The 22,327-nt window shown below is 47.3% G+C and overlaps 1 pseudogene across 1 annotated transcript; it reads left to right on the forward strand.

Moving 5' to 3' along the window:
- The first annotated feature begins 3,335 nt into the window (after nucleotides 1-3,335).
- On the forward strand, nucleotides 3,336-5,781 carry LOC146286463 (uncharacterized; annotated as a pseudogene). Its single transcript, XR_014758479.1, has 3 exons — nucleotides 3,336-3,342; nucleotides 4,522-5,360; nucleotides 5,452-5,781. The product of XR_014758479.1 is annotated as an uncharacterized LOC146286463 (transcript).
- The last annotated feature ends 16,546 nt before the right edge of the window (nucleotides 5,782-22,327 follow it).

Genomic DNA, 22,327 nt, shown 5'->3' on the forward strand with positions numbered 1-22,327 from the left:
CAGTTTGATCAGTGGTGAGAAATGTTTGAGTGTTAGTAAGCTGTTCATATTTGTCTACAATTATTATTATTATACGTTTTTGGCAAACATTTGCCTAAAACACAAAATGTTAGTGTGAAAGAAAAAAAAGTGTACTCTGTAAACTGTAATTATCTTATCATTTCATTTTTGCATTTTTTTTTTTACAAACTTTTTACAGCCATTTCAACAAAAGAAACAAAAGAGTCTACTGTGATCACAGATTCATCTGATGAGGAGGACCATGTGCGAGCAGGAAAAAAAAAAAACTGAAAAGGGAGCAAAAAGACCAAGAGAGACGACTCGACTTCAAGTTCCTCCCAGTCCTCATCTTCCTCCGACTCTTCATCAACACCTCACAAGAAGAGGTACAAGAAGGGAAAGAAAACACAGAAAAGTCCAAAAAGCAGAAGAGGTATGTTCAATGGCCTTTCAACATTATTTTTAATTAATATACACCCTGCTCTTGCTTCACTTCCATTCCAAAAATTCAAGTTTGGACATTTCTTGTACCGTAAATGTTGATAATGTCTAGGTTACGACTGTAATCTTTGTTCCCTTTCATGAAGATATGTGACCAATAGAACATTGGCTCAATACAAAACATTTTATAGTGTAGCTCAAAAGTAAATTAACAACATTTTTTTAAATTTTGTAAAGTATTTTATTATACTGTTATGTATTATTTATTATACTCAGAATCCCTCAAAATGCATGGGTGGCTGTGGCTTTACACAGTCACTTCAGAATTCAGGAGGTCTGCCTTTACTGACAAACACATTCCTATATTTACAAATGTATTTATTAATGCCATATCTTCTGTAATGTATGAAGTACTACTCCCATGTACAGTCTGCCTATACTGTATGCTTTGAGAAAACCTACAAAATAATTATATTTGGAGGAAATTATTAAGATGAATGGATTTTTGTATTATAAGAAGGCATTAAGTGACATTGTTTTTTAAGGATGTACTATAATCTAATAATTTTGTTATTTGTCAGTATTTTTACCAGAGCAAGTCATAGGAAGATACAAAAAGGTTTGACCTGTCAAAAGGAGCAACCAAAACAAAGGCATACCAAAAGTGCGGTGTAGATAGAAAAACGATTGTCGATACGTCTGCCATTGCTAAGTTGGAAGCCTGTGATATCACAGCGTACCGTAAATTACGTGCTGAGTTTCAAAAAGGGCAGAAGCTGTCCGACTTTGCACACCGTTGCCAACGATTGTGCACACAGGAACCAGTGTGCAGTGCCATAGAGGGAAAAAAGAAAAATGGAGAGCTAATAGACATTACACCAAAAAATAAATAGTATGATGCCAGTAGTTGTATGTACATTCTCATGTACATTCTGTTTATCCTCACAATCTAATTGTGTTTAATTGTTGTTTCATAAATGTTTCATTTAGCCATTATGTTTGACAGTTTGTTAAACATGAACAATTTTTCAGTCCAAAATATAGAATTTTGGCATGCCCAGATGTGCATTTTTTCATTACATAGGATTTTGTTTTACAATTCCATTACAATGTTCCAGTAGGGCCTACAACTAATAAAATGTTAGACTCAATCACTGCAGTTGTTTGATGTTGTACATAATCATTGCGGGGTGACATGTTAGTGAGGTGTTAACATGTTTTTCATTTTGAAATAATGGTCCAGATTACTACTAGTTCCTGTGGGATGACAAGGTAACGCATGAGTAATTAATGAGGAGTTAACATGTTTGTCACTTTAAGATAATGGTCCACATCACAAGTAGTTCCTGCAGGATGACAAGGTAACACTTGAGTAATTAATGAGGAGTTAACATGTTTGTTACTTTAAAATAATGGTCCACATCACAAGTAGTTCCTGCAGGATGACAAGGTAACACTTGAGTAATTAATATGGAGTTAACATGTTTGTCACTTTAAAATAATGGTCCACGTCACAAGTAGTTCCTGCAGGATGACATGGTAACACTTAAGTAATTAATGAGGAGTTGTACTGGTTTTCTCAAGTAATATATTAAGGGTAATCTGATTTTATATTTGACACATACGATACAAGTATACATTTCTGTGAGGCACTAGTGATATTCTAACAAACATTGTTATCCGTAAGATGTGGTTTTGCGCTTATCGCAACATAAATGCAGGACGCTAATTGTTTTTGACAAGAGAACATCAATGTTTATATTCATATCCTGAAGAGAAGTCCTCCTCAGGCGGCGAGTCTGAGACATTGAACTGACATTCAAGAGCTCATGATAGTGAACTAATCCAATCATGAGCATGTTAGCGTCACTTCCTTATTATAAAATATGTTAAACAAATTATCATTATTTGTATTATACCATGTTTAAGTTTGAAATAAACAGAGCAGGGGGGGGGGTACTGCTCATGTATTGCATGCTGCACTATGTGATCAAAATGAAAGTTCCCTCTACAGAGCTTGTGCAAGAAGGTGGAACGTAAGGGAGCTACCCTTTCCAAAACAAGTTAGGGTGTCATAATTTGTGAAAGACACAGAGAAACACAAACATCCGAAGAGGCAAAATCATGGACAATTTTGGAATCCCTGCCTGACACATTTTTAAGGTCTCGAAAAGAGGACATGTCCTGGTAAAACAGGACATCTGATCACTCTACATTTAAGGCACAAGCTTCTGAAAAGTTAAGACCGTGTTAAGAGTATAACAAAAATCAAACTTTCCACTTTTTAGACATGTCACTTTTGTGATTAGTAATTAATTGGTTATTCTCTCTCAATTGGTCATAGTTCACAAGTAGTTCACAATGAGGATATATTTATTTAGTAATAACCAAATACCTACCAAGGAACTACCGTTGTAGTAAATTAGCTATAACTTACTGCGTGGTTAATCGTGGTTCCATATTAGTTCATAGAATTAAATTTGGTGTTAATTAAGTACTACCTATTACTTCCTGCATAGCTACTTGTTAACAACGTACCATTATTATAAAGTGTTACCCATGAATGCGTAATTAATTTTTCAGAAAATTACCTCTGTAAGTACAACACAGAAATACAGGCAGTCCACTTTGGAGCATCACATCAGCAGGCAACCCTGCACACAGGTGTGCTTTGTGTGATTGCAACCCCTCGCCCAATGTCCTTCTGCACAGTGTCACCCTCAAGAATGAAGGGCCCACCAGCAATCTTGCAGCACTTATCACCAATGTAACCCTGTTGAATTGTATTCTGTATTATACAACTAAAAGTTAGAATAAATAAGTTAATTATATATTAAAATGTTTATTTGTTTGTAAGGTATGTGTTATAATGATTAAAATGTACCTGTACAAATATGGAGAGTAAGATAAATATTTTGTGTTTATTTTATTACTTTAATGTTGATGAGCCAATCCCTTTTGAGGTCAAAGGACGGGGAAGGGAATGGAGTGAGTGAATGTGAGGGTAACGCGGGAGAGTGGAGAGATAACGGTGAGCGGAGGAGGTTGATAAAGAAGAGAATTGTAACGTAGCTAAGCGTATACAAACAGTTTATTTCAAGTATCCATCCTTATTACAGAAAGTGTTCAACCAGGACTCTGTTCATCTTAGTGATGGTGGTATATTTAGATAGTTGAGTGGATAACTCGACTATAGTATAAAAAGTAGTTTAGCTGCTAACCAAGTGGCTAGTGATTGAGCACAGACTTTGCTACCAAGCTAGCGACCAGCGAACGTAGTGGTAAAGTCGGTGGAAAGTCAAGATTGTCCTCAGCATCGGTCCTCTCTTCAAGTCTACTCTTCTCGTCATCCACAAGGATTTCGAGCAGTCTCTCCTTCACCTACTGCCGCCCTTCGGCCGCTGTGTGTGCGGCTACATCTTAATCAGAGGTACCATCTCACTTTTGTTTGCGCGCTCGTGATGAAGCAGCCATTTGGTTTTCGGCTACAACGTACCCGAGCTACAGTCAGGCCTGCACCGTTTGAACTGTATTGAGAGGGTATAGGTTATTTAGTATTGCCGGCTAGTTAGTATTGTTTTTCAGTGCGAATAATTTGTCATGTCAATGTGAACCTATGTGACAATGATATTGTAAATGAGAGTTGAAGGACTGATCTGTTTTCCTAAAGTAAAACTTTAATGCTTTTCTGTATATGGGTGTACTGATTTTTCATATAGTAAACTGGCGTAGATTAGTAATAGCTACTAAATTTAAGAGTAAATGAATGATTGTTGACATACTGGATTAATATCGTCAAGTTCATTAGTGGATTCCCAAGTGTATTTTTGTTAGTTACAATAACTCAGGTTAGTCACCTCTTACTACAGCTCAACCAAGCTAGAGAGGCGCTAAATAATAAACAATTACTTTTTCAACAAAACGGTGTTAAAACTATAAAGAGATTACATAACTCAAGACAATAAGGTACATTAGTTAAGTTCATAGTTGATAAATACAAGATATACAAAAAGGAATTCAAAATAATATTTTGTTAGTAAAGTTAATAATAAGAACTCAGGGCCCTTCTCTAATTCATAGGGAATAAGTGGGCTACACCAGTGCTCGATCTTGTGCAGAGTGCACATCCGGAGGTCTCTACCATACATTTTTACAGTGATGGCCCTTGCACGCAGTACAAACAACAAGGTAATTTTTTCCTGTTTTGTACTGAGCTGTTCATGCGAGGATTCACTGCCGGGACATGGAACTTTTTTGAGGCGAGCCACGGGAAGGGTGCCCCGGATGGTGTGGGAGGGGCCCTGAAGAGGAGGGCTGACGGTCTAGTCAGCCAAGGAAGAGACATTCCGGATGCTGCTGAGCTGTTTGCAAGAGACAATCACAAAAATCAAGCAGTTTTTTGTCAGCGAAGAAGCAGTTGATAATGCGGTTTCTGAGTTGCCCAATGATGTGCCACCAGTTCCATCCACTATGAGGATCCATCAGGTAGTGTCCCAAGCCCATGGAGAACTGATATACAGGGACGTCAGCTGCTTGTGCACAGAAACACAAAATATGGACTGCCGGTGCTTTAATGGAAAGCATTTCAAGTTCCGCAGTAAGCAAACAGCTCCCATGGCTCCCACAGTGACAAAAGTTCAGTGGCAAAGTCCTGAAGTTGTTGGCAAATGGTGTGTGCTGAAGTACGATGGTGATATGTACCCTGGTGTCATCACAGATACAAGTAAAACACATGTTGAGGTTCGTTGTATGCAGAAGATTGGGGTCAACAGATTTTTCTGGCCAGCCCGCGATGACATCCTTTGGTACTTGTTTGAGGACATTGTGTGCCTCATTCCACCCACACGGGCAGTCACAGGTTGTCACATGGAAATTGAGAGCGAAGTCTGGGCCAAACTGGAGACGGCATTTTAGAAAAGGTCAGGCAAGTGGTTTTAATTTATTGAGTGCAATTCTAGCTAAAACACTGTTGGATGTAGTTTCTGCAACTCAATATATTTTGTTTAGTAGATGAAGATGGAGAGAACCCAGGAGTCAGACACACCCACCATGGCCTGCTGACGGGGAAGAGTGGCTGGACCGCCACTCTATCTCCATTCTCTCTGTTTCTCCTTCTTACTGTTTTCATCTTTTTTGCTGTGACGAACCACAAGCACATTCCTCCGAAATCTCTCTCACACACATAAGCTATGCACACTCACAGACACACACACACACACTCACTCACAGACATACACAAACTTTCTCTCTCACACACACACACTAATGCACATTCCTGTTACACAATGTTCATTCCTGTTACGCAATGTAACTCCTGTTATTAAATGGTTTTTCTCAAAATGTTTTAGTTTAACCATTGTTTTTCTAAATTGTGCTATGTCCATAATTTATATAATAGTTTAATTAATTACATGATAAAAAAATTCAAGTTTGGTTCTCCTTTAAAATGAAAAAATGGCTTAGCATTTATTTATTTTTACACCTTGTGTTCTTATATAGTGATTTTTTGGGACAAAAATAGATTATTTAAAACTGCAAAAAAACCCTATCTTTAAAATAAACACTTTTGTAAGAGGAAAACAAAGAAATTAGTTGGCATCGCGTTTTAAACTTGCTTTTTAAAAGACACACAAGTTTTGGTAACAGCACTGAGAAAAATGCATCCATCTCCCGCTTTAAAACATTGTAAAAAATGAAATAATGTTACCCGAGATTAACCGATATACATTTTGAACAGTGAAATGTGTGTGTTATTAGATTGTGTTGAAAAAAGTTACATTGTTTAAGGTTACAACAAGGAAATGTCACCCATTCGGTGGAATGACCCATAACATTATTTTGACGCTATTAGTTCATGTTGTTGAGAAGCTTTTGACTTTTGAAACGTGTAATTTGTTGATGGTCCCTAAACATACGCTTTGTTTAGGCAGCCGAAAGCATTGGCTAAGCGGCCGGACGTAGCGGTGCTAACACCAATTAAAATAACACAATAGCCTACTGGCCGTCCAAATATCTTTTAAATATCGAACTTCAAACCAAATTTACCACGGTCATTCACGAGCCTAAAAATACATCTCTGTCTATGACTGCACCTTTAGCTTGCTCTGGGTAGCCTATGTGCCCCACACATAACTGAACTTTCCGCAATAAAGGTAGGCTAGGTCGTTATCCTCATGCTGACATTGCTGACAAACGACAAGCTTGAAAAAAGATATTTCATGACAGCTTGCTATAGCAGACTAGGATACTTGGAGGACCCCCCCCCACACACACACACAAATATGTTTTTGCAGATCTACACAAATCACACAAATGACCTATTTTGGATCAAAAACTGCGAATTTCGCCGAAAGGTGACGAGTTAGCACCCCTGAACTTACTACGACCGGTAGGACAAGGACCTGATTGTATTTGATTGATTTAATTTTTTTCTACCCTGGAGCAATTTGCCAGACACTTGGATCTGGACTGATCACTTTTATATATTTTTTGTTTTGAAAGACTGGTACTTTAACCCTCACGCACTCTCAAGCTGAATGAGTGCTTTCAAAGCGGGGGGGAAGAATGTGTATCTCCAGTTAGCAGCAACTTGAGAATAGGCTTTTTGGAAAGGTTGAACCAGGGCATGACGTGCGAAGCCAGGCGGGCTGTTACGGTCTCTCTCTCTCTGGGGAGATGGGGTTGTTTGTTTCTTTTCTCCTGTCTGTCAGCTCTCAGGTGTGGTGCGTTCCCGGCCTGATGACGTGGGCGTGTCCAGCAAGGGTCATCGTTATCCAATCGGAGGAGCTCATCACACTGTATTTAGCTGTCAGTATGTGTTTGTGTTAGGTGGGGGAGAGGTTGGTAGGAACTTTGTTGTTAACATTGAGCATTTGACCATTGAGCATTTTATTATTACTGAACATTGAGCATTGAGCGTTGTATATCGTATTCGGTTATTGGTTGTTGAGAACCGTAGGAGTTTTGTGTTACCTGTATTCTGGCCCTTGTCCTGGACGTCTGTGGAGTAGCTGGCGTAAACAGCAGCCCTCCAAGTCAGATGCTCCAATTCGATGTGAGCAAAAACATAGCTCTTGTTCCACCGTTCAGGGAGACTGAGGTGGAGTCTTATTTTGGCGTTTTAAAGCGCATCGCTACCGCCTTGAAGTCGCCCAGAGAGGTTTGGCCATTGCTGCTGCAATGTAAGCTGTGCGGAAAGGCACAGGAGATTGTGTCGGCTTTGCCGTTGCAGGACAGCTTACAGTATGAGTGCGTAAAAACCGCAGTACTCCGTGCTTATGAGCTGGTCCCCGAAGCGTATAGGCAAAAGTTTCGAGGCCACAAGAAAAGTCTGGGAAAGACGCATGTGGAGTTCGCTCGAGAGAAACAAATGCTGTTTGACCGGTGGTGTGCAGTCAGTAAGTGCAGTGACTTTGCTTCTCTCCGGGAGCTAGTGTTGGTTGAGGAGTTTAAGAACAGCCTGCCAGAAAGGCTGGTGGTGTATATAAACGAGCAGAAGGTAGCGACATTGTCCGAAGCCGCAGTGCTAGCTGACGAGTTTGCCCTTACGCACAGGACAACGTTTAGCGCGCCCCGTCCCGAGTCTCGGGGTGTCGCTGCCTCCAGTACTGCCACCACACCGATCAAGAGCGCTTCTTGGCCACTCCCCCCCTCAGATCGTCGCAGTGAGGAACGCGAGTGCTATTACTGTCACCGCAAGGGACATCTCTTGGCAGACTGCAGGAAGCTGCAGAGACAGAACGCGCCTAACGCGCCGTCTACCAAACCCTTGGCGTTGCTCCAGGACACGTCTGACAACAAGGGCCAGACGTGCATACCACGTCAGTCACCCGATGCTGGTTATGGCCCATTTACATTTGCCGGGTCAGTCTCGTTGACTGGTGATGCCGAGTCTTAAGTCCCCGTTCAGATCCTGCGCGACACAGGAGCTTCCCAGTCCGTAATTCTGTCCGATGCGTTGCCATGGTCTGATGGGTCGTATTGTTGTGGAAATGTTCTATTGCAGGGAATAGAAATGGGCTACGTTCCGGTGCCTTTGCACTTCGTGTATATCCAATCGGATCTAGTTAGTGGACGTTTTAGAGTCGCTTCTGTGCCTAGTCTCCCGGTAAAAGGGATCACCTTAGTTATGGGGAACGACATTACGGGAGGCCTGGTGAAGCCAGTGTTGGAGGTCCTCGATGTCCCTGAGGTACCTGATACCTCATCTGGTTTGTGCGCTGTGTTCCCAGCGTGTGTGGTGACACGAGCACAGTCACGGCGGTTGGGTGTTGTGGTTGGGCTGGACGACACAATTTTTGCCCCAGTCTTTCGTGCTGACGATGTACTTAAGGAAGCACCACATAGCCTGGGCCGGTCTTCCACGGCTGGAGAGTCCATGTTGTCAGCTACGCAGGACGACTTGGTTAACGCGCAAAAGTCAGATCCCACACTCAGGGCTTGTTTTTCTGCGGTTGTGCCTCGTGAGCGGGCAGATGTGCAGCCCTTGGCTTACTTCTTAGAGGACGGAGTTCTGCTACGCAAATGGTTTTCACACCAGGGACCCGACACAGAGTTGAGCACGGTCGTTCAGGTTGTTGTGCCGACTGTTTAGGTCACAGGTCCTGTCCTTGGCCCATGACACTCCCTGGTCAGCACATTTGGGCGTTACCAAGACACACAACTGTGTCCTGCAGCACTTCTTTTGGCTGTGTTTGAAAGGTGACGTGGCCCGTCACTGCAGAACCTGTCACACGTGTCAGCTCATGGGAAAACCCAACCAGGTCAACCCACCGGCTCCACTCCACCCAATTCCTGTGATGGGTGAGCCTTTTGAGAAGGTGATAGTCGACTGTGTCGGTCCATTGCCTAAGACGAGGTCTAGAAACCAGTACCTCCTAACAGTTATGTGTGCAGCTACTAGGTATCCTGAGGCTATACCGCTGCGTAACATCACCACCAAGGTAGTGGTCGCAGCCCTGTTGAAGTTCTTTTCCACATTTGGTCTGCCGAATGAAGTCCAGACAGACCAGGGTACCAACTTCACTGCTAAATTGTTTACCCAGGTGCTTAAAACCCTCTATCACACACAGGGTGTCCAGCGCTTACCACCCGGAGAGCCAGGGTGCTCTAGAACGCTGGCACCAGACTCTGAAAGCGATGTTAAGGAGTACTGTATGGACACAAAGAACGATTGGGACGAGGGTGTTCCTTTTGTTCTGTTTGCGGCTAGGGAGGTAGTACAGGAGTCAACACGTTTCAGCCCTGCTGAGTTAGTCTTCGGACACACAGTTCGAGGGCCCCTAAAGGAACAAGTACTAGACACGTCAAGTCCTCCAAAACACGTCTTGGAGTATGTGAGTGTGGTCTGTGAGAGGCTGCATTCAGCGCGCGCTCTGGCTGCAGAGATGTTGTTAACCTCACAGGGGCGGATGAAGGCGCGGTTTGACTGCAAGGCTATGTACCGGTCCTTGCAGCCTGGTGACCGTGTCTTGGTCCTACTCCCTGTGCCTGGCTCGTCCCTCTCTGCCCGTTTCGTTGGTCCCTACAAGGTAGAGAGAAAGTTGAGCGAGACAGATTACGTGATCAAGACGGCCGATCGTAAACGTCAGAGCCGTGTGTCACGAACCCGGCTCTGAGGTTCGAGGCAAAACGAAGGGAACACATGCGCAAAGGTGATCTGCTGTGACAATTTATTAACCGATACCAACGGAACATAATAACAAAAGTGTAAAAGGTTGCCACAACTTAAACAAAACGTGCTGCGGACAAAAGGAGGACGTCCTTCGGAGGTCCTCTTAAAGGGGAAGGGACACGCCGCCCAGGTGTAGCCACTTAACCCGTAATGGCCAAGGAGGACGTCACACGCCCCCCCACAAGACGGGGACACAGGGTGTCACCGCAACCAACCCGAGCCCCACCAGCAGCCCACTGCGTCCGGAACAGAGCCTGGAACGGAACAAAAAAAAGGGGGGGGGGGGGAAACAGGCAGGAGCAGAAATGAGACAGCGAACACACCCACACACACAAACAGGCTAAGGGACATGGGCACGCGACAGAGCATCGGCCACCACATTGTCCCCATCCTTGATGCAGCGCACCTCCAAGTTAAACCCCTATAAAAACATACACCACCGCATGATCCGCTGATTTGGGCACAGCATGGAATGCATAAAGGTCAGAGGGTTATGGTCCGTATAAACAACAACGGGGGCCACCCCAGAACCCACATACACCTTGTTACGACCCCCAGTCTGTGGTGTTCTGTGTTGTATTTGTGTGTGTGTTCCCTGCTGTACTGTCTGTTCCCCATAGGTGGCGCGACTCAAACCATCAACACCTATGCATGACTCCTCCTCTCCATAATCCGGTTCACCTGGTTCCTGTCGTCAACCATCCCTCCACCAGTATATATTGTGCCACTCTGTGTTTGTTTGGGGGGGGAATAAGTCGTTGGCTGTGTTGTGTGTGGGTAAGGCCTGCTTTGTGTTTCGTTGTGTGGATTCCCCTCTGTGCTAACCATTGTCCTTCTGACTTGTTTTTCTTGTCTTGTTGTGTTGAGTCGCTTTGTTTGTAGTGTTAAGTGTTGTTGTCCAGAACGTTTTCTTGTTCTTTTGTTCAGGGACTGGGGAGTAGTTTAGAGCTGCCCCGGGGTATACATCACCCGTAGGAACTTACTGTTTATATACACTAGCTAGACCTGGGCAGACCACCGCTGTATTTTTGGGTAGGACACCTCATTCGCGTGTCAGTTGCTTTGTGTTTAGTTGTGGGACCTTTATGTTGATTTATTTTCTTTGGTCCTGTCCAGCCCTCCCCTTTACCCTGTTTATTATTTTCCCCATTACCATTATTATTTACCATACCGTGGTGGCAAAATAAAGCCTTAACATTCCATTTGTTTGTGTCCTTGATCGCTTTCCTTGCTCTGCGTACCCTTTACTGGCCTTTGAGAGTCTCTGAGCAGCGGCAGTGGTCAGGTTCCCTCCGTTACAGGCTTAGGCTTTTAACAATTGGGGGCTCGTCCGGGATCTTGACTTTCTGCTGCTCAGACATCTTACTGGTCGAGGCGTGGTGTTTTGGGTGTGAGTAAAGCTCTGTGTGAAGTGTTTTGTAGTGCCATTAGGAGTGTAACATGGCGGCGTCGGCTGTTTCAGCATTTGTTGATGACCCCTCTTATTCAGACCTGTCAGGGCTGCGTAAAGCGGACCTGTTAGCGATCGCGGATCACTTTGGCATCGCAGTCAGGAAACAAGCTCTCAGGGCCGAAGTCCTGGCAGTTGTTACTGGTGGTTTGTTAGAGCAAGGGGTTGTTACGATGGGGGAAGAAGGCGAGAGCGAGGAGGAAGATGTGGAAGGCAAAGAACAGCTAAGGTCTTCTCCCGCACGGTCGGTGGACGTGGGGGTTGAGGGTCCTCTCCCTGCTCCTCGAATGCTGCCAAAATACAACCCCGGTTCTCCTGTTTTTCCTGGTTTGGGGGAGGCGGAACAGCTCAGCCTTCGTCTCTCCCGTCTCGAGGGCGAGCTAAGGGAGCAGGCAGACAGGAGGACATTTGAGTTGGAGTTAGAGATCAAGAAACTGCAAATACAGGCAGAAAAGGAAATCCGGATTCGACAGATGGAGCTAGAGGTGGGGATGGGCGGATCACCGTCACCTAGCGGGTTCGGACATTTTGATGTCAGCAAAAATATTGCTTTGGTGCCCCCCTTCAGGGAAGCTGAGGTAGACAGCTACTTCTCGGCTTTTGAGAGGGTGGCAGGAGCTCTGAAATGGCCCCAAGAAGTGTGGCCGTTGCTGTTACAGTGCAGGCTTACCGGAAAGGCTCAGGAGGTGGTGGCCTCCCTGTCCCTAGAAGACAGTCTCAATTATGATATTGTAAAAGCCACAGTGTTGCGCTCGTATGAACTGGTCCCTGAAGCTTACAGACAGCGTTTCAGGAACCACAGAAAGACAACCAATAAGACGTATGTAGAGTTCGCCAGGGACAAAGAGTCCCTTTTTGATAAATGGTGTTCTGCCAGTAAGGCCACAACCCTGACAGAGGTGAGGGAACTAGTCTTGCTGGAAGACTTTAAGAATCACTTGCCTGACCGTATCGTAGTCCACCTTAATGAGCAGCGAGTGGCGTCCATGGCTCAGGCGGCCGTCTTAGCAGACGAATACGCCTTAACCCATAAGACCGTGTTCTCCAGTCCCCAACCTGTGGTGTCGTCCCGTTACGCCCGTCCTCAATCGGCCGAGGGGTCTAAGAAAACTGAAGGTAGAGAGTGCTTTTACTGCCACCGGGTGGGGAATGTTGTGGTTGACTGCCCCACCTTAAAAAACAAGCAGAGATCGCCTCCACGTAGACCCAAGGAAGTGGGGTTAGTCCAGTCATTTAGCTTTACAGCTAAAACCCCTTTGTCAGAAGACAGTTACACGCCCTTTATGTCCACCGGTTGGGTGTCCTTGACAGGTGACCAAAAGAGTAGGCATCGTGTGGCTATTCTGAGGGACACAGGGGCTGCGCAGTCCCTGATCCTTGCCAGTGTGTTGCCTTGTTCAGACAGCACTGCTGTAGGCACAAACGTACAACTGCAGGGGATAGGAATGGGGACAAAAGCAGTCCCGTTGCATTGGGTGAACTTGGAGTCCGACATTGTTTCTGGTTGTTTTCGGGTTGGAGTGGTGGAGAAACTACCCATCAAAGGCGTGTCTTTGCTCCTTGGCAATGACATTGCGGGCGGCACAGTGAAACCGGTGTTGGAAGTGGTGGAAAAACCAAACACCGGGTCAGACAATGATGTGTTGTCTTCGGAGTTTCCACATGTGTTTCCAGCTTGTGTTGTCACCCGAGCACAAAGCAGGAAGTTGGGAGACCTAGTGAATCTGGGAGATTCTGTCTTAGAGTATGCTCCTGTGTCAAGGGAGAGCGAGGCACCCATAAAGGCTGCCAGGGTGGAGAGCACCCACTTAGGGGATGTCTTGTTGTCCGCTACAACCTCCAATGTGGTTGAGGCCCAAAAGGGGGATGGTAGTTTGGCGACATGTTTTCGATCTGTTGTTTCCCTTGAGGAAGCAAAAGCCAGTAAGAGAGCGTACTACGTGGACAATGGTGTACTGATGCGCAAATGGAAAGCGAATGACGTAGATGGCGACTGGAGCACTGTGTCACAGGTGGTGCTTCCTACGTTGTATAGACAGCAGGTCCTGTCTGTGGCTCATGACCCGGCATGGTCTGGCCACTTGGGGATCTCAAAAACGTACGACCGAATTCTCCGACACTTTTTCTGGCCTGGGTTAAAGTCTGATGTTGTAGAGTATTGCAAAACGTGTCAAGTGTGTCAAATCATGGGTAAGCCCAACCAATCCGTTCCACGCGCTCCTCTCCGTCCAATCCCAGTGGTGGGGGAGCCATTTGACAGGATTAATGTGGACTGTGTGGGCCCGTTACCAAAAACAGGGTCGGGAAACCAGTTTCTGTTGACCATAATGTGCTGTGCTACTCGCTTCCCTGAAGCCGTTCCGTTACGGAACGTCACTGCTAAGACCGTGGCCAAAGCGCTCATCAAATTCTTTACTACTTTTGGTCTTCCTAAGGAGATCCAAACTGATCAGGGAAGTAATTTCATGTCCAAACTGCTGTCACATGTGTTGCGTAACCTCTCCATCCGCCACCAGACATCAAGCCCTTACCATCCAGAAAGCCAGGGTGCGTTAGAGCGCTGGCACCAAACGCTGAAATCAATGCTTCGTAAGTATTGTCTGGAAACGGGAGGTGGTTGGGACGAGGGGGTGCCATATGTGGTGTTTGCTGTTAGGGAGGCAGTACAGGAGTCTTTGGGTTTCAGTCCTGCCGATTTAGTGTTCGGACATACCCCGAGGGGTCCGTTGAAGGTGCTTAAGGAGAACATCCTTTCGTCCAAGTCACCTACAAGTGTGCCAAAGAACGTGTACAACTACGTACACGAGATGCGTAACCGTCTCCATGACGCGTGTGAATTAGCACACCAATCTCTCTTGTCGGTCCAGACAAAAATGAAGAAACGTTACGACAAGACGGCCAAAACCCGCGAGTTTAGGGAAGGGGACAAGGTCCTAGTGTTACTGCCGGTACAGGGCTCGTCTCTGTCCGCTCGATATACTGGTCCACACGTGGTGGAGAGAAAGTTGAGTGACACTAATTATGTTGTGAGAACGCCAGAGCGAAGGCGCTCGTCAAGGCTCTGTCATGTGAACATGCTAAAAGAGTATTATGTGCGTAAACCTCTGTTGCCCAGTGTCCAAGTTCCGGCTGTAGTTGCTACTGCGGTACTGTGCTCGGACTCCCTGGAGGACGATCAGGAGGATGGGTTGGAGCCAAAGACCGCTCATGTACAAGGCGAACGGTTGAGCAATTCGGAAAGTCTGAAAGTCTTGCCGTCCATAATGCCACATTTAGACCGCCGTAAACAAAACGAACTGATAGCGGTTATCCTAAACTTTCCTGAGATCTTTAAGGATGTTCCTACCCGAACCACGGTGCTGGCACACGACGTGGATGTAGGGGGTGCTGCTCCGATTCGACAGCACCCATACAGAATCAACGCCCGTAAGCGGGAGCTGATGAGGAAAGAGACAGGGTACTTATTGGAGCATGACATGGCAGAACCCAGCAGTAGCCCGTGGAGTTCACCCTGCATCTTGGTACCAAAGCCAGACGGCACGGCTAGACTCTGTACAGACTACAGGCGTGTCAATGCGGTCACCGTGCCCGACTCTTTTCCGATGCCGCGCATTGATGACTGCGTTGACACAATCGGGTCTGCTACTTACGTGAGTAAATTGGACATGCTGAAAGGTTACTGGCAGGTTCCTTTAACAGAACGTGCCTCGAAAATCTCAGCGTTTGTCACGCCAGACACGTTTTTGCAGTACAAGGTCATGGCATTCGGCATGCGTAATGCACCAGCTACGTTTCAGAGGCTAGTGAATAAGGTGCTCGCTGGGGTGAAGAACTGTACTGCTTACCTGGATGATTTAGTGGTTCACTCCTCTACTTGGGATGAACATGTCTCCACTCTGCAGGTGGTGTTTGAGCGGTTACAGGCTGCTTCCCTAACAGTGAATTTGGCTAAGTGTGAATTCGGAAAGACAACTGTGACCTATCTGGGAAAGGAGGTGGGTCGTGGACAGGTGCGCCCTGTGGCAAGGAAAGTTGAGGCTATCAGTCAGTACCCAGTGCCCGCTTCCCGTCGCCTGCTACGCCGGTTCTTGGGCATGGTGGGTTATTACAGAACGTTTTGTAAGAACTTTTTCGTCCGTAGTAGCCCCGCTGACCACTTTGAGCAGCCAAAGGTGCCCTTTAAGTGGACGCCTGAAAGCCAGACTGCCTTTGAGATGGCTAAGTTGTTGTTGTGCTCTGCCCCAGTTTTGGCAGCTCCGAATTTTGACAAACCTTTCAAACTGGAAGTGGACGCCTGTGTGGTGGGGGCAGGTGCGGTGCTCCTACAGGAGGACGATGAAGGCGTTGATCGTCCTGTGTTTTTTCTCCCGCAAGTTTAACCCTTGTCAGGCCAGATACTCTACTGTCGAACAGGAAACCTTGGCATTGCTGTTAGCATTACAGTTCTTTGAGGTGTACGTTGGTTCGACGGCCATGCCTGTCGAAGTGTATACTGACCATAATCCTTTGGTTTTTCTGAACCGGATGTACAACCACAACCGTCGCCTTATGCGGTGGGCTTTGGTTGTACAAGGCTACAACATCAAGATATGCCATATCAAGGGCACTGACAATGTGGTGGCTGACGCGGGTGTGGGAGAGGCCTTAGACTGGGGTCTGTTGTGTTAGTATTCACACCAACCTGATGGTTGTGTTCTTTTGGTGGGGGCGTGTTACGACCCCCAGTCTGTGGTGTTCTGTGTTGTATTTGTGTGTGTGTTCCCTGCTGTACTGTCTGTTCCCCATAGGTGGCGCGACTCAAACCATCAACACCTATGCATGACTCCTCCTCTCCATAATCCGGTTCACCTGGTTCCTGTCGTCAACCATCCCTCCACCAGTATATATTGTGCCACTCTGTGTTTGTTTGGGGGGGGAATAAGTCGTTGGCTGTGTTGTGTGTGGGTAAGGCCTGCTTTGTGTTTCGTTGTGTGGATTCCCCTCTGTGCTAACCATTGTCCTTCTGACTTGTTTTTCTTGTCTTGTTGTGTTGAGTCGCTTTGTTTGTAGTGTTAAGTGTTGTTGTCCAGAACGTTTTCTTGTTCTTTTGTTCAGGGACTGGGGAGTAGTTTAGAGCTGCCCCGGGGTATACATCACCCGTAGGAACTTACTGTTTATATACACTAGCTAGACCTGGGCAGACCACCGCTGTATTTTTGGGTAGGACACCTCATTCGCGTGTCAGTTGCTTTGTGTTTAGTTGTGGGACCTTTATGTTGATTTATTTTCTTTGGTCCTGTCCAGCCCTCCCCTTTACCCTGTTTATTATTTTCCCCATTACCATTATTATTTACCATACCGTGGTGGCAAAATAAAGCCTTAACATTCCATTTGTTTGTGTCCTTGATCGCTTTCCTTGCTCTGCGTACCCTTTACTGGCCTTTGAGAGTCTCTGAGCAGCGGCAGTGGTCAGGTTCCCTCCGTTACAGGCTTAGGCTTTTAACACACCTCAAAATGCTGTAGGGCCCAAACAAGTGCAAGAGCCTCCTTCTCTATCACCGAGTAGTTCAGTTGGTGGTCATTCAACTTCCTTGAAAAGAAACTGACAGGCCTCTCCACCCCCCCAATAACCTGGATGAGGACCGCTCTGGTCCCCACCTGGCTGGTATCAACCTGTAACTCAAAGGGCAGCTCAACCCGAGGGGCAGCGAGAACAGGGGACGAGGTTGGAAGCATTTTCACATCCTCAAAGGCCTTCTGACAGTCGGGAGACCAAACAAACGGTGTGCGCTCCTTCAACAAGTCAGTTAACGGCACAACCACGGTGGAAAAGTTCCTACAGAACCCCGATAATATCCAACCATACCCAAAAATCGCATAAGCCCCTTCTTTGTGGCTGGGGCCGGGAAATCATCAATAGCCAAAACATTGTCACGCACCGGGCGAACGTGGCACTGACCGACAACCTTACCCAGGTACGTAACTGTCGCCTTGACAAACTCACACTTCGCCAGGTTAATGGTCAGACGAGCGTCAGCCAGACGGCCAAACAATGCCTGAATACAGGCCAGATGTTCTCCCCAGGTATCACTAAACACCACGTCATCTAAATAAACCGCACAACCCTCCAGACCCGAAACAACCTTATTCATCAAACTCTGAAAAGTGGCCGGCGTATTCCGTAACCCGAAGCTCATTACTGAGTAAAAAAGAGCCCTGACGGGGTCACAAATGCGGAGATGTCACGGGCCCTGGGAGTCAACGACACCTGCCAGTAGCCCTTCAGCAAGTCGAACTTACTCACAAACTTCGCAGGACCAACGCTGTCAATTCAATCCTCCATCCGCGGAAGCGGGAACGAATCCGGCCTAGTCACACAATTAACCTTACGGTAGTCTGTGCAAAACCTAAATGCCCCGTCAGGCTTACTCACCAACAGACAAGGCGATGCCCAACTGGATGACGAGGGCCTAGCTATGTCAATTTCCAGCATATACGCTATCTCCAAATCCATGTGGGCCCGTTTCTCAACCGAAACCCGGTAGAACCGCTGACAAATCGGCCCTGCATCACCAACGTTGATATTGGCACGGCCCAGTGAGTACTGGACGGGGTATCCCCAAACAAGGCCGGGTAAGCCCGAACCAACCCCACCAGCGTGTCACAACGGTCAGGGGACAAATGACGTAATAAGTCTGGCAAAGAATCCAAAGACTCCAAATTCCTCAACCGACCCCGAAGCATGGAATCGTCCACGCGAGGAACCCCCTCCTCATCACCCGTAGCCACCCCACAGGAACCGGGAACCCCGGGAACAGAGTCTACCAAAAGCACAGCCCGAACCTCCCCCCCATCAGCAACCGGCCCAGACCCAAGCCCATGCGCATAATAGGCCTTCAACAGATTAATGTGAAACAGCTGGCTTGTCTTCCTCCGGTCAGGAGTAGCAAGCTCGTAGTTTTGATCCGAGCACTTCCGCACGGACCACTTCGCACAGTATACGGACCACGAAAGTTGGCCTGAAACGGAGACCCCGCTATTGGCAGCAACGCCAGAACCTGATCACCCGACGTAAACTGACGGGGCTCTGCCCGACGATCAAACAGCCGCTTCATCTTCGCCTGTGAAGCGGCCAGATTCTTTCGAGCCATCTCCCCTGCCACACACAGCCTCCGCCAAAACCCGTTTACATAAGCCAACACCCTCCCCGGCGGCGCAGAAGACGTCCAGTCATTCTGCAACACAGCCAAAGGCCCGCGAACGACGTCCAAACACAAGGTCGTTGGGGCTAAACCCAGTACTCTCCTGCGAGAGCTCACGAGCAGCCAACACCAACCAGGGTAATCCCTTCACCCAGTCTCTGCCCAGTTCTGTGCAGAAACTCCGAAGCAGTGATTTAAGCGTTTGATGAAACCGCTCCAACGCACCCTGGCTCTGAGCGTGATACGCGCTGGCCAGATGGTGCTTAATACGGAGCTGCTGCAAAAGCTGCGAGAAACGGTTAGAGGTAAAGTTCGAGCCCTGATCGCTCTGGACAACCTTAGGGATCCCAAACACGGACATAAAATGGGTCAACGCCTGTAGCACCGACTTCGTGGTGATAGTACGAAGGGGATAAGCGGCAGGATAACGAGTGGTCTGGCACATCACCGTAAACAATTAACTAAACCCAGCCTTCGATCGAGGTAACGGCCCAACACAATCCACGATCAAATACTCAAAAGGCAGAGAGACTGCAGGCACCGGAAACAACGGAACCGGCTTGATCGACTGATTCGGCTTCCCAACCACCTGACATGTATCGCAGGTTTTAATGAAAGCAGACACATCTCGCTTCAATCGAGGCCAAAAGAAATGTCTAAGGATACAGTCGTAGGTCTTCCTCACCCCCAAATGTCTCGCCACATCCCCATGAGAAACCCCCAAAACCAACCCCCTAAACTTCACTGGTACTACAGTCTGATATATAGCTCCCCCTCCCCTCCACCAGAGAGCCTATGTTCCTTGGCCCGCTCGAGTTCGAGCTGCAGCTGTAACAACTCCTTCTGCTGCTCAAAAGTTAACTGCCCCCCGGACACAGTCGACGTACTCGCAGGCCCCTCACCCAAGACTGGAGGCAATATACCAGCGTCCACCAGGCTTGCTACCAAGATTGAACGAACCGAGTCCTTAGACCGCTTGTCACTGATCTCAACTTTATAATGACCAGCGAGCCTTACCAACTGGTCCTTGGTAAACCCTGGCAATAGTGCTTCAGAAGGAGCCCCAATGAAGTCTTCCATAGCCGCCATATCCCCACAACCATCCAGTGTCACCCCGCGCCCAGCCCAACAGGAGGAGATCCCCAACTACAGCTAGCTCACCCTAGACTTCAAGGGCGTTGTGGCGGGTACTCACGCACTAATAGCCCGCTGGAGTGGAACCAGGCAACCAGCACGCTGACGACCTCCCCCAAACCACGGAAGTGCCCCCGAGACAACTGCTCCAACCACAGTTACCCCCAAAAATAACAAACAAAAAATACCAGGGAACTCCCCCTGCCGAACCAAACACCACCTACCCCCAACGGAGCGTCGTCCCAGCAGTAGCCGAACAAACAAAACTAAAAAAACACAGCCAAAACCCGAATCTCACGCATATGCCCCTTACAACAAAACCAACCAAAACCCGAAGAAGTTCGGACGAGCCCCCATGTCACGAACCCGGCTCAGAGGTTCGAGGCAAAACGAAGGGAACACATGTGCAAAGGTGATCTGCTGTGACAATTTATTAACTGATACCAACGGAACATAACAACAAAAGTCTAAAAGGTTGCCACAACTTAAACAAAACGTGCTGCGGACAAAAGGAAGGGTCTCCTTTCTCCTTCCGACGTCCTCTTAAAGGGGAAGGGACACGACGCCCAGGTGTAGCCACTTAACCCGTAATGGCCAAGGAAGAGGAGGACGTCACACGTGTCTGTCACGTAAATATGCTGAAATTGTACCACTCCAGAGATGACTCCCCAAATGCGATTGCTGTACCTGCGGTCTCCTTGGTGGCTGCAGTGGTGCTGTCCCAAAGTGGTAATAGCGCACCTGTGGACGACGAGGACGGGTTGAGCCCTCGGATGGCTTCAGCTCAGTGCGCGGTTGGCGAACTCCGAACTACTGCCAAACTTACCGGTGCTATTAGTGCATCTGTGTGGGGAGCAACAAGCCGATATTGTGAGGCTAGTAGACGCTTTCCCATCTATATGTGGTGATATCCCAAGCCGCACTACCATGCTAGTGCACGATGTTGATGTGGGCGATGCTGTCCCGATAAAGCAGCATCCTTATCGGGTGAACGCAGCAAAAAGGGAGATAATGAAACAGGAGGTTGCTTACCTGCTGGAGAATGGGCTAGCCACTCACAGTTCTAGTCCTTGGAGCTCGCCGTGTTTGCTGGTACCGAAACCTGACAGTACCCATAGATTTTGTACAGACTATAGAAAGGTAAACACTGTCACAGTCCCTGACTCCTTTCCGTTGCCGCGCGTCGACGATTGCGTTGACACCATCGGTTCTGCTACCTTCGTTACCAAGCTGGATCTGTTAAAGGGCTACTGGCAGGTCCCATTGTCTCTGCGTGCTGCGGAGATATCTGCTTTTGTGACACCTGACAGCTTCATGCAATACACCGTGATGGCCTTAGGTATGCGTAACGCGCCAGCCACCTTCCAACGCCTAGTCAACCTGGTGTTGGCTGATGTCCCTGATTGTTGCGCCTACCTAGACGACTTAATGGTCCATTCATCCACCTGGGAAAGCCACCTAAAAACCCTACACACTGTATTCAGCCTACGTCGGTTCCTGGGTATAGCAGGCTACTACCGTTCCTTCTGCAGGAACTTCTTCAGTTTCAGTGGACCGCTGAGTGCCAAGCTGCTTTTGACACTGTAAAGGTACTGTTGTGTAGTTCCCCTGTTCTTGCCGGTCCCGATTTTGGCAAGCCTTTTAAAATGGAGGTTGATGCCAGTGCGGTCGGGGCAGGGGCTGTCCTGTTGCAGGAGGACGAGGAGGGGGTTGACCACCCCGTGTGTCACTTCTCAAGGAAGTTTACTGGTGCTCAGACCAGCTACTCCACCATCGAGCAGGAAACTCTGGCGTTGTTGTTGGCGCTTGAATACTTTGAGGTTCATGTTGGTTCCAGTGTGTTACCAGTTGTGATATATACCGACCACAACCCTTTGATTTTCCTGAATCGTATGTACAACAGCAACCAGCGCCTTATGCGCTGGGCACTGTTCGTCCAAGGGTACAACTTAGTTATCAAGCACAAAAAGGGAGCTGATAACGTGCTCGCTGACGCCCTATCCCGTGTGTGGAGTTCTTAGGCAGCCCACGCAGTGGTCTGTGTCTGTTGTAGGTATACTTGTATCTGTGGTACTAACGATGACGACGAGTTATTGAGTGGTACATTGTTGCTGTTGTGTATGATGTGTTATTACGTATGAATGTTCTGACGTGTGTTCTGATGTGTGTTAACGTGCTTGTTGATCTGCCCTTAACGTACCCATCCTTCTTTTTCCGGGTCGAAAACCCTGGGTTTTCTCTTTTTGGGTGGGCGTGTTACGGTCTCTTTCTCTCTCTGGGGAGATGGGGTTGTTTGTTTCTTTTCTCCTGTCTGTCAGCTCTCAGGTGTGGTGCGTTCCCGGCCTGATGACGTGGGCGTGTCCAGCAAGGCTCATCGTTATCCAATCCGAGGAGCTTGTGCTCCTCGGATTGGATAACGATGTATTGTGCGCTTTGGATACTTGTGTA

This window comes from Hypomesus nipponensis, chromosome 6, assembly GCF_054491055.1.
Source record: "Hypomesus nipponensis isolate SF chromosome 6, ASM5449105v1, whole genome shotgun sequence".
Classification (NCBI taxonomy): Eukaryota; Metazoa; Chordata; class Actinopteri; order Osmeriformes; family Osmeridae; genus Hypomesus; species Hypomesus nipponensis.